The sequence below is a fragment of the Colossoma macropomum genome, unplaced genomic scaffold, assembly GCF_904425465.1.
Source record: "Colossoma macropomum unplaced genomic scaffold, Colossoma_macropomum, whole genome shotgun sequence".
Lineage (NCBI taxonomy): Eukaryota > Metazoa > Chordata > Actinopteri > Characiformes > Serrasalmidae > Colossoma > Colossoma macropomum.
In genome coordinates, this window is record NW_023494803.1 from 12,251,951 (window position 1) to 12,264,217 (window position 12,267).

Here is a 12,267-nt window from a genome sequence, read left to right on the forward strand (position 1 = left end):
GGATACGAATCCCGAACTCCACCGCCCAGGCCCTGCCTCCTGTTCCGCAGCAAGGCCGCTAGACTACACCTTACGTTCAACCCCGGTGGCAGAGCTGTGGACCATGGGCAGTGATGGGGAGGCAGAGTAATGAACTCTCTGTCCCTCTCGGCTCAGGAGCTAACACTGTATAATGAAAGCCAGCTGACGCTGATCTGTGGGCACTATTTTTTCTTTACAATGCCCTACATGTACCTCTCTGCCCTTCATGCCTTTTGTGTTGTTTGGGTTGGTGGCGTTGCATTGCACGGTCAGCAAAACTCGTGAGCTTATGCAGAGCTTATGTGAGTAAGGTTATTCATCAGAGGAACTGCGATAGATCACAGTTGCGCCTTGCTGGTTAATTGGTCAGAGTGGTGGTGAGCTGCGCTGTACCAGGATGCAAAAATAAATGGAGAAAATACGGTATGGTGCGTTTTGGTTGGCATTACAAATATCAGAAATCCTGAAGTTGTGGCTAATTGTTTTGAAGCTACACACAAATACCAAAGTCAAACAAATCAAGACCAGTGAAAGAACACAAGGCGGATTTCTTCAAATGCTGGCTTCAAAAGAAAACTGCTGTTCCCTCTGTCGTATTTTCCACCACAGAAACCTAGAATCAAAGTAAGAAACATTTGTGAGTGAAATAAATTAGTCATTGTTCGCCACCGTACATATATCACTGTTACAGACTATACAGACTGGTAAGCAGAGTAGCAAGCAGTTTGTTGTTGACTCCACCAATGTCCATTCGCCCTGGGTTTGGCCCCTGGCGGGTTCAGTCTCTCACACTCTCTCTTTCTTTCTCTCTCTCTCTTCTTTGTCTCCTTCAAGCCGCTGCAACTCATTTGTGTGTTCTGGTTCAAATCGATTTGGCATTTTGAAAACACACCTCCTCGAAGTCCTCCACATACTCTGCCATCTTCCAAAATAAGTAAGAAAACTGTTAAAAATAAACTGTAAACAAAAGCTTCTGCTGGCATTAGCTGTGTTGAACAGACTAGTAACAAAAAAAGCACATTAGCTTGCACGTAGTGATCTCATTTGAAAATGCAGCTTCGAGAGGAAACACAGAAGTAATCCTGGTGTAAAAGTTTATACTAAAAATACATTTTAGGCCAAAACGTTATAACAAAACTATCACAAAACAATGTCTCAGGTATCAAGCCACACACTGATAACCATTTTGTGTAATAACTTAACAGGATGTAGCTTGTAGAGCCATTAAATGCTTCAGATGTCTGGTTCCTAGTACTATAATGGTGAAAAGTTCTGACCCAGTAAATCTCTCTAGAAAGGCACATTTCACACCTAGCCACTCTGAATGATTTATATCTAAACCATTGAATGATTAAGTAATTTTGCAAAATCGGTGGAGTTCCTCTTTAATATGTTTGTTCTTTTTTAGCAGTGGAATTTTAAGTGGGGTGTAGAAACAGAATGATTGCGGTGCTTATTGTTCTCAGTGTAACTGTTGTTCTGCTGCTTTCAGGTTGCCCTGCAGCTCTTTCCAAGTGACTGCTGGCTTCTCTCGTACCTTCCTCATCATCAGACTGAGAGAAATCTGGCTTGGAGCACCTGTCCAGGGGTGATTAATTGTGGTTCCAAGAATTTTCCACTCGCATGTTAGATTGAAGCTTTTTCCAGTTTGTTTAATAATGCTGTTCCTGAGAACTTCAGAAAGCTCTTTCGCCTTCAACATGATTGCAATATATATATATTGCAGCATTATATAAAGAGATTACGTTAGAGACTCTGCTATTCAGACAGCTGGTGGGAGTTTAATCCACCACCTGGGCTCCAGGGCAGGGAAAAGTCTTAATGCTTGTCTTCATGTGTCTTGAAGGATGGTGGGTGAGGCCGAGCAGTACTTGAAGCTCTAAGGGCTCAAGGTAGAGTTCAAGTTTTCACCATTGCCTTTCGGTAGGGAGGGGCTGGGCCAGTTTTGGCATTGTAGGCATCAGGGTTTCTGATGCGGGCAGCTACAGGAAGCAGTGAAGGGAGCGCAGCAGTGGAGTGACATGAGAGAAATTTGAAGATTGAAGCCATGTTACTGCATTCTGGATCAGTTGGAAGGGCCTTATAGTCCACATGGGAAGACCAGCCAGGAGCGGTGCTGATGGGTTCCTCTAGATAAGTGGGATGTGTCAATAAGTATTGAAAATCACATGTTGGAAGTGCATAATAATGCAGTAATTAGAGGCAGAGAAATAAATTAAGAATAATAAATTATATTTCATAGCATTTTGATAAAACTGGAACTGGAATTGATATTTTCAATCTATATATATATATATATATAGATTTTCAGAATCTTTTAGTGATATTATGTACCGTAGATGATGAAAAGCAAAAGTTTTTTGCTATTTTACATTGGGAAACTTGTTCTTGAATCACTGCACTGTTTGATCGTGCAGTCTTTCACAGAGTGGTAAACCCTTCCCCATCTTTACTTCTGAAAGACTCAGCCTCTCTGGGATGCTCATTTTATACCCAGTCATGTTACTGACCTGTTGCCTATTAACCACCAATTGTTTTTTAAGCAATACACAACTTTACCAGCCTTTTGTTGTCCCCCGTCCCAACTTTTTTGAAACGTGTTGCTGGCATCATTCAAAATGGGCATATATTTTTCAATAAACAATAAAATTTCTCAGTTTCAACATTTGATATGTTGTCTTTGAAGCATTTTCAATGAAATATAGGGTTTAAATGATTTGCATGGGGTTGTACATGCTCGGTATTGACCAGGTACATATTTTTTTGTTTGGGGGACACTGTTCAGGGACCTCAACAGTTTCTAAGACCTGATCTATATCTTTATCTACCTCCCAATAGATGGGAGCTGCGATAATTTCAGAAGGTATGACATTCTCTGGTGTAGCTGTCATCTGATTCTCCTCATTAAAAGCCCTGGATAAAGCATCTGTTGGTGTTATGAGTACCGGGCCTATATGTGATAGTGAATTTGAATCGATTGAAAAATAGGGACCAATATGCTTGGCGGGGATTGAGTCTTTTAGCTGACCGAAGGTATTCTAAGTTTTTGTGATCTGTTAGCATGAGGAATGGATGTTCAGCACCCTCTAACCAACGACGCCACTCTTCGAATGCAAGTTTCTTGGCTAGCAGTTCCCTATCTCTAATGCCGTAGTTGCGTTCAGTTGGGGTGAGTTTATGGAAATAAAATGCTACAGGGTGTAATTTAGACGTTGAACCCACACGCTCAGAAAGAACAGCTCTGATGCCAACATCGAAGACATCAACCTCAACCACAAAAGTCTGGGTAGGGTCAGAATGTTTCAAAATGGGATTTTTGAAAGCGGACTTCAACAAGTTAAAAGCTTTCTCAGCGTGGGGGTTCCAGACTAGCAATTTGGTGTTACCCTTCAAAAGTTAATGGTGCTGCAATAGAGATACCCACAAATAAATCTACAGTAAAAGTTGGCGAATCTGAGAAAATGCTGTAAACCCTTAAGAAGTGGGTATGGGCCTGCATCGACTTTAGAGGCGTCCATGGTGACTCCCTCAGAACTGGTAATGTATCCTAGAAAGGATGTGGACTGCAAATGGAATTCACATTTCTCACCTTTTGCATACAAGTGATTCTCTAGTAACTGAGCCAAGATCTGACGGACATGACTAATGTGTGTGGGAAGATCTGGGGAGTAAACCAAGATGTCATCGATATAGGTGATGACAAATTTGCCTAACATGTCTCTCAGTACGTCATTAATAAATGCCTGGAAGATGGATGGAGCATTAGAAAGATCAAAAGGCATAACTATTAATAACTAAGTATTTGTAGTGCCACCTGGTGGTGATGAACGCAGTCTTCCATTCATCACCCTTTTTAATACTGACAAGTTTATAGGCAGTACGTAGGTCTAATTTAGAAATGGCTCCTCTAAGCTGTTCCAAAGCTAGTGGTACTAGTGGCAGAGGATAAGGAAAACTCTTGGTAATTTGGTTAAGACCTCGATAGTCAATGCACGGTCTTAGTCCTCCGTTCTTCTTCTTCACAAAAAAGAACCCTGCAGCTGTCGTGAAGTAGAAGAACCCCTGAGCCAAAGCCTCCTGAATATACTCCTCCATAGCTCTATCCTCCTCCTGAGTAAGGGGGTAAATTCTAGCTTTTGGGGGAATAGTGCCCTCAATGATATCAATGGAACAGTCATATTCACGGTGAGGAGAAGTTCAGTAGCCTTATTTTGCTAAAAATTTCTCATATTCTGGAGGAATATTCTCCTCATATTCTGGGGGAATGGTTAAAAGCTGGTCAGAATTTGGACTTTCGATGGATGTGGAGTTTACTGTTAACCGAGGAAGTTCGAGAAATTGTTCATGGCAAAAGGGGGACCAGCTACAGATCTCTCGTTCTGATCAGGAAATGTTTGGATTGTGTTTGTGTAGCCAGGGTAAAACTAGATTCAATATGTTCATCCCATATATATAAATGTTGATTGTATATATATGTAATCACAGTTCATTCAATATATATCAATGTTCAATGTATATATATCACAGTTCATTCAATATATATATATCAATGTTCATTCAATATATAACAATGTTCACTATATATATCAACATTCATTCAATATATCTCAGTGGAACAAAGATTGATATATATGGAACGAACATTGATATAAATTTAATGAGCATTGATATATATTGAATGAACATTGATATAAATACAATGAATGTTGATATATATGGAATGAACATTATGTATTGAAGGAACCATACATCCAATACATGGATCGAACATTGAGATAAAAAAATGAATAATATAATTCATAAAATGTTTTGGTTAGACAGAGAGGGACTTTTGGGGTTGTGTGTGTTGTAGCCATGGCCCTCCCCCACCTGCTTAACAGACTGTTTACATTGTTATTTAATGTTGTTATGTTGTTGTTCTTCAGTTACAGGGTGTCTTTGTGTTCACTGTGTTATTTTGTCACCCAGCTCAGGGTTAGTTAGAGTGCGTTTGTGTTTGGTGACCATCAGAATTTTGCGTTTGTGTTTGGTGACCATACCTCAATTTTCAGTTACTTTTCAAGTGGCATTGTTTTCCCTCACTCTCAATAAAAGAGCATTTTTCAAACAGAAATTATGGCCTCATCTGACTCTTCTTCTGCATCATGTCAAATTATGTACATATTGAAGCTCCACCCACCTGTAGCTTCACATCATATATCAGCCACTCTCAGATCACTCTGTCCAAGGAATCACTGTGTATACATACTGGTCACTTTATCAGAATCCCCTTCCTTTAAGCTCCACCTGGAGTTTGTTCATGCCCATTTTTTGATGCACAGTTTTTGTTGGCCATCCTCAACCCTACAACAGCGACTTTCATTCAATATATATCAATGTTCGTTCCATATATATCAATGTTCATTAAATATTTCCTGTTTTGCTTGCCATAATATATATATATATATATACACACACACACTATATTTCCAAAAGTATTCACTCACCCATCCAAATCATTGAATTCAGGTGTTCCGATCACTTCCATGGCCACAGGTGTATAAAACCAAGCATCTAGGCATGCAGACTGCTTCTACAAACATTGCAGGAGCTCAGTGAATTCCAGCATGGTACCGTGATAGGATGCCACCTGTGCAACAAGTCCAGTTGAAATTTCCTCACTACTAAATATTCCACAGTCAACTCTCAGTGGTATTATAACAAAATGGAAGCAATTGGGAATGAAAGCAACTCAGCCACTAAGTGGTAGGCCACGTAAAATGACAGAGCAGGGTCAACGGATGCTGAGGCGCATAGTGTGCAGAGGTTGCCAACTTTCTGCAGAGTCAGTCACTACAAACCTTCAAACTTCATGTGGCCTTCAGATTAGCTCAAGGACAGTGCATAGAGAGCTTCATGGAATGAGTTTCCAAGGCCGAGCAGCTGCATCCAAGCCTTACATCACCAAGCACAAAGCAAAGCATCGAATGCCGTGGACTCTAGAGCTCTAGATAGACATGTTCTCTGGAGTGACGAATCATGCTTTTCCATATGGCAATCCGATGGATGAGTCAGGGTTTGGCGGTTGCCAGGAGAGCGGTAATTGTCTGACTGCATTGTGCCAAGTGTAAAGTTTGGTGGAGGGGGGATTATGGTGTGGGGTTGTTTTTCAGGAGTTGGGCTCGGCCCCTTAGTTCCAGTGAAAGGAACTCTTAATGCTTCAGCAGACCAAGAGATTTTTTTCCATCTTTGTGGGACATGGATGAGCAAGTTTGGTGTGAAAGAACTTGACTGTCCTGTACAGAGTCCTGACCTCAACTCAATAGAACAGGCCTTCTCATCCAACATCAGTGTCTGACCTCACAAATGCACTTCTGGAAGAACAGTCAAAAATTCCCATAAACACACTCCTAAACCTTGTGGAAAGCCTTCCCACAAGAGTTGAAGCTGTTATAGCTGCAAAAGGTGGGCCGACGTCATATTAAACCCTATGGATTAAGAATTGGATGTCACTAAAGTTCATATGCGTGTGAAGGCAGATGAGCGAAGACTTTTGGAAATATAGTGTAGCACTGTCAAAAAATGGAAATCAAAATATCACAGCATAACCTCAATGCTAAGATAAAAGTTAGCTAGGAGTGACCTTTTTGATTGAGCACTGAAAGGTGCAAGTTATGTAAAGTATTGCTTCAGAAATTGCAATGAAACTAAAAGAATGATGCTGTTTGGCAGATCGCTAACATTGCTAGCCAGCTAGCTTTAAAGTTTGCTACTCATATGAAGCTGGTGTTCCTGCTAATGACCTCATTTAGACTCTCTTCTAGCTTAGGCTAGGCTAGCAGGCTACAGGCGTTAATTAGTCAGCCTACCATGAGCTAAAACAGAGGTTAAATGAGGTCTGTCAAATAGACTCTACATATAAATCAGAAATCACTGGCATGCTGTAAATATGTCACACATTAGCCAGCTGGTGCCAGCAGCTAATGAAAACTAACTTGTTTGGGAATACAGCTACAGTTAGCAATGGCTTCTAGCATAGCTAGGCACATCTCAACAATGTCTACCAAATTCATGCTACATATAAAAGTTCTTTTTTTTGAAAACAGAAATAATACTGAAATCGCTGTTGTACAAAGACAGAGAGACTACTTGATGTGAGGCAGCTGCACGGCTACACCACACATACAGCATTTTAGCTTTCTTTAAAGTTAAATCAGTGCTTACATCCACTTCCTATCCTCACTATTTGTCATGACAGTGCACGAAAAAAAGACATGTCTGTTGTAGCCCAGTGTGTGAGCATTATAGTACATTACTATAACATTTAGTCATCGCTTCTGCAGTAGTTATATGGAGCGGAAGTTAGTTTTACCCTGCTAACGCTTTAAGTAGTAGGAAGTAATCACAACTCCTTGTGAAATAGGATGTGTTTATAATCACTCCAGCTGGTTTCCTGATTTAATCTGCCACATGAAACTATCAAATATCATAAAGTCATGAAGCTGATGTCTCATTCGCCAGCTTCTTGTTCAGATTTTCCTGTTATATCTTAAATGGTGCTTGACATAGCAGAATGTAACTGCTGCATCATTTAAGATGTAACGGGAAATTTCTAACAAGAAGTTCGCAAATGAGAAGCGACTTTAGCCTCGCAAAAAGTCGAACATTGAGAGACATTTTACAAGAGACAACTTTTGTGGAACACTTTCCTGCTGGAGATAAGCAGCTATAGCTGAGCTAAATATTAAAGCAGAGCAAAGTATGTCTGCATTTTTGTTTATATTAATGTTAGTTTTTTAGTCTATACTAGAGCTTTAGCACATACTGAGACATATTTACAGCCAAGATGGTAAAATGGACATAAAATGTTGGGCTCCCAAGGTGGTTTGATTTTTGTTGAAAGGACTAAATGGCTCTTCTCAACATTTGGGTTGCGACACCTGCAGAAGGGGAAAGTAATTTAGGCAGAAGGCAAAGATGAATATCCAACATTTACTTTGCAGCTGGAGAGTTAACTGGGGTGTTTACAGTGCATGTATGAAGCATAAACAGATGTGAAACATAGTCTGGAAGAGTATTGTGCTTTAATAAGAAGGCAAAAATAAATACCCAACACTGACAGTAATTTATTTTGCAGCTGGGGTACTGGGTGAGGTAATAAAGGTTACATCAAGATGCCCAGGAACAAGAGGAACCAGTGTGGTATTGCCTCATATGCCGTCTTTCCTGTGGTTTAAAGGTATAACGCCATTAAAGTTGTCAGTCCTCATCCACACAGATCTACACTGTTGAGTTCAGCTCCAGCTTCCTGTTTCAGACGCTGAAGAAAATGTAATGCAGATGAAGTGTGCATTACATTTTAATGGCCAAAAAATCTAGTTACTAGTGCTGTTTTTCACGTCACTGTAGCTGTGCACAATTGCTCTTGTGACCCAAAAATGTTTTATAGTTAATCACATTCCCTAACAGTTTGAATTGTGTATAGAAGTAGTTTTTGTGATTCCAGCTGAATCTGAACTTTGCAGGTCAGTGAATCTCCTGGAGCTGAGATGGGATCCCTAGAATTAGAACTGAACTACATCAATGAATATGTTGTATCTCTAACTATAACACAACTTTAAGGAGTAGCATGTGAATTAATTCTGTTCAAATGTTGTTTTTCTACAGACTGGAGAGAGACAGAATCTTGAAAACCTCAAGAAGGAAGTTCTGGCCAAAGAACTTTTATTATCCTTTTCCTCTGATTCCTTTCCTTTCTTTTTTCACTTCTTTTAAAGCAGATTAAGCATTAGATAAGCATTGTACTGTCTTAAAACACAAATTAATCTCAGTGTGAAATACTGTTTCTGACTGTTCAAAACAAAATAAACTCTCAGCATTCATAAAATCTATAATGGCTGTAATTCATTCCAGCTCCTCACACCAGCACACATGTGCACACTCATTATGATCCACAATGTTGTTATGTATAGTTTATTTCAGTGTATAAGTGAGCCAGACTACCTGATTTCTAGTTTGCATAGTTTTAATACGTCTACTTATGAGGTCTGCTTGTTAAATGGATGTCTCCATTTCACCACCATGTGAGGAAACCAACAGGCTAGTTTAGATTTCTCCTCTTTGATCTCCTTTTCAAGGTGAAATGGAGTTCACTGGCCTGTAAGCACTAGGCAAGCCTATGAAGCTGGACTGTTAGTGTCCACTGGGCAATAAGACCAAACTAGGGTGCTGGGTTCCAGCTTTTACATGACCTCCAGGGCACTATACAATGTTTGGGTGCAGAGGCACTAAGCAGTGTAAGGGTACTAGAGTACTAGGTGGTGCTAGGAAGCTGGGCACTAGGCTTTTGTGGCCCTCTGGGGTATTTGGTAGTGCTACAGAGCCAGATGCCAGCTTGGTGATGCCCTTTGGAGCACTAGGTGGCACTATAGGGCTACTTACTTGCTCACTGGTGTCTTCTGGTCCAGCCAATAAGTAATAATTATTATGGTAATAATTACCTATACAATGTAATAATTAATACAATTGATATTTAATCTTAATGAGCATTTCTACTAACTATATTAGTGCCACAGACATTATTATTATTATCACTTTATACTATTAAGCTATACTTTTAAAACTATTTAAACTCTCAGGGTGTGGCGAGAGCTCTTTCTGTCTTTGTCACTCTCACCATGAAAGGATATCAGTATATATGATGGTTTTCTCACCTACACACAGTGACTCACCACTTGTTGTTTTATTGCCCAAAAGCAGTAACGGGGCAGTTTTCTCACATTAAATATTGCCTCACAATTCCATGCTGACCACTGACTGAAAATGAAACCAAATTTCAACCTTAACTTGCTCAGCCTTTTTTTTAACTACAGTCAGCAAGTATTTATTAATTTCCGCTAATCCCATAGGGCACAACAGGCTTACAGTTATAATTAATATTTAATATAATAGATCAGCAGAAAACCAAATTCCTCAAGTTTTGACCCTGAATGTAGTCGATCAGCCAAGACATGTTTGGCGCCTGAAGTTCGCTTCTTTAGTTTTAGCACTGGAGTTACAAGGATATGGCAGCTAATAAGTATAGGAAGCTTATAATCCACCAATTAGCATACAAAGCTGCTAACCGCATGTGCAAATCATCACACAGCTGTGCCATTTTTTTCTGGTTTTCCTACAAAGGTAGGTCATATTTACAAATTTACTGTTTTTGCTTTCTGTGCTTAGCATCTTTGTGATATTTTAGAAAATCTCCCCTCTCACTGCCCTCACAAAAAAAGTGCCAGGGCCAGTTCCAGTTCCAGTGTTATTCAGAAGGCACTCTGGGATGAGCATAATTCCCAGGGGGCACATTGGAAACTACATGTTAGTGAGCCATTTTGGAAGGCCTTCTGTCAGCCCCTGGAGGCCTGAGTCAGTTACGTGGTTACATGGCCTGCTGTTAGTTTGTGTGTGTATGTGTTCGTATATATGTGTGTGTGTGTTAGGGTGGACAACATGGACAGGCTGCTGACTGGCTACAGCTGCTAAAGGAGAACCCTACGCTGACCATTTGTGATATTTTAAACATCTGGTATTTTTAACATAAATTGTTATGGCTGTATTGATTTGAAAAAAAAATAAAAACAATAATGCAGTGGGTCCACAAGACCACTGAGTAATCCACGCAAGGATTAAGATCAAAAGATAAATAGATGACAATAAAAATGTAGCTTTTATTTCCTGATATTTACATCTGGGTGTGTTTAAACAACACAGAACATGGTACCTTAGGTGGCGAACAACACATTTTTTAGGTGAGCTAAAATATAAGAACAGTTGATCATAAAGTAAAGTAAAAACACAACACTTGGTGGCATATCCCTTGCATTCAGTAATTGCCTCAAGCCGGTGAAATGCATACTCAGCTGGATCAATATCTGTTCGTTGACCTGGCCAATCTAAAACCTTCTGTTTTTTCCTCTGTTGAAGTCCTTTGTTGTGATGGCAGTATGTTTTGGGTAACTGTCTTGCTGCACAATGAAGTTCTTCCTAATTAAAATTTGATTACATTCCCTCTGTAAATTGGCAGAGAGAGAATTGGAGAGAATGTTTCTGTAGGCTTGTGAATTCTTTCTGCTACTACCTTTATAAGAAACATCATCAAGAAAGATTAGTGAGGCCATTCCAAAAGCAGCCATGCAAGCCTACTTTGCTTTGTGTGACTCCTTTGAAAAATTAACACATAAGCATAGTAAATAAATTATATATTCATAGTGTTACCGTCAAGTCCATAAGTATTTGGACAGTGATACGCACACACACATGCACGCACACACACACACACACAAACATACACACATTTTCTAAGTCACTTATCATGCATGTCTTTGGACTGTGGAAGGAAACCCACACTGACACTGGAAAACATGTAAATACCACACAGAAAAGAATTACAGAAATCCAGTTTAGTCTTCAGTAAGTTAAAAGGATGCTCAATTGGGTCAAAATCAGGTGACTGACTCAGCCATCAAAGAATATTCTATTTCTTTGTCTTAAGAAGCTCTTGGCTTATTTTCACAGTAAATTTTTGGTTAATATTCATCTGTACCATGAAGTGCTGTCCTGTCATTTGTGCAGTATTTGGCTCAATCTGAGCAGAAAATGTAGCTCTATACACTTCAGAATTCATCCTGCCACATCTATCAGCAGTTACAGCATCAATAAACACTGGTTACACAATTCAATTGGCAACCTTTCATGCTCATGTTATAACACTACCTCCACCATGTTTCACAGATGATGTATGTATGCTTTGGATCATGAGCCCTTCTTTTTCTTCTCCATACCCTTCTCTTCCCATCATTCTGGTGCAAGTTAATTATGGCTTCATCTGTCAAAAGAATCTTGTTCCAGAACTGGGCAGACATTTTTAGATGTTTTCTAGCAAAGTCTAATTTGGCCTTTCTCTTCTTGATTGTTAGCAAGTTAGATTGTGAAGTAAAGCCTCTGTATTTACCTTCATGAAGGAGTCTTTTGATTGTAGACTTTGTCAATTGATGACTTGATATTGTGAATGGATTTTTCTTCACAACAGAAAGAAAAATATCATTATCCACTTTAATTGTCTTCCATGGTCTTCCAGGCTTTTGGTGTTGCTGAGCTCACCAGTTCCTTCTGTTTAAGAATGTACCAAATTGTTGATTTGGCCACTGACCACTGTTGATTTGACCACTGCTATTCACTGCTATTTGAGCACTACTTTTCACTACTATCTCTCTGATAGGTAAG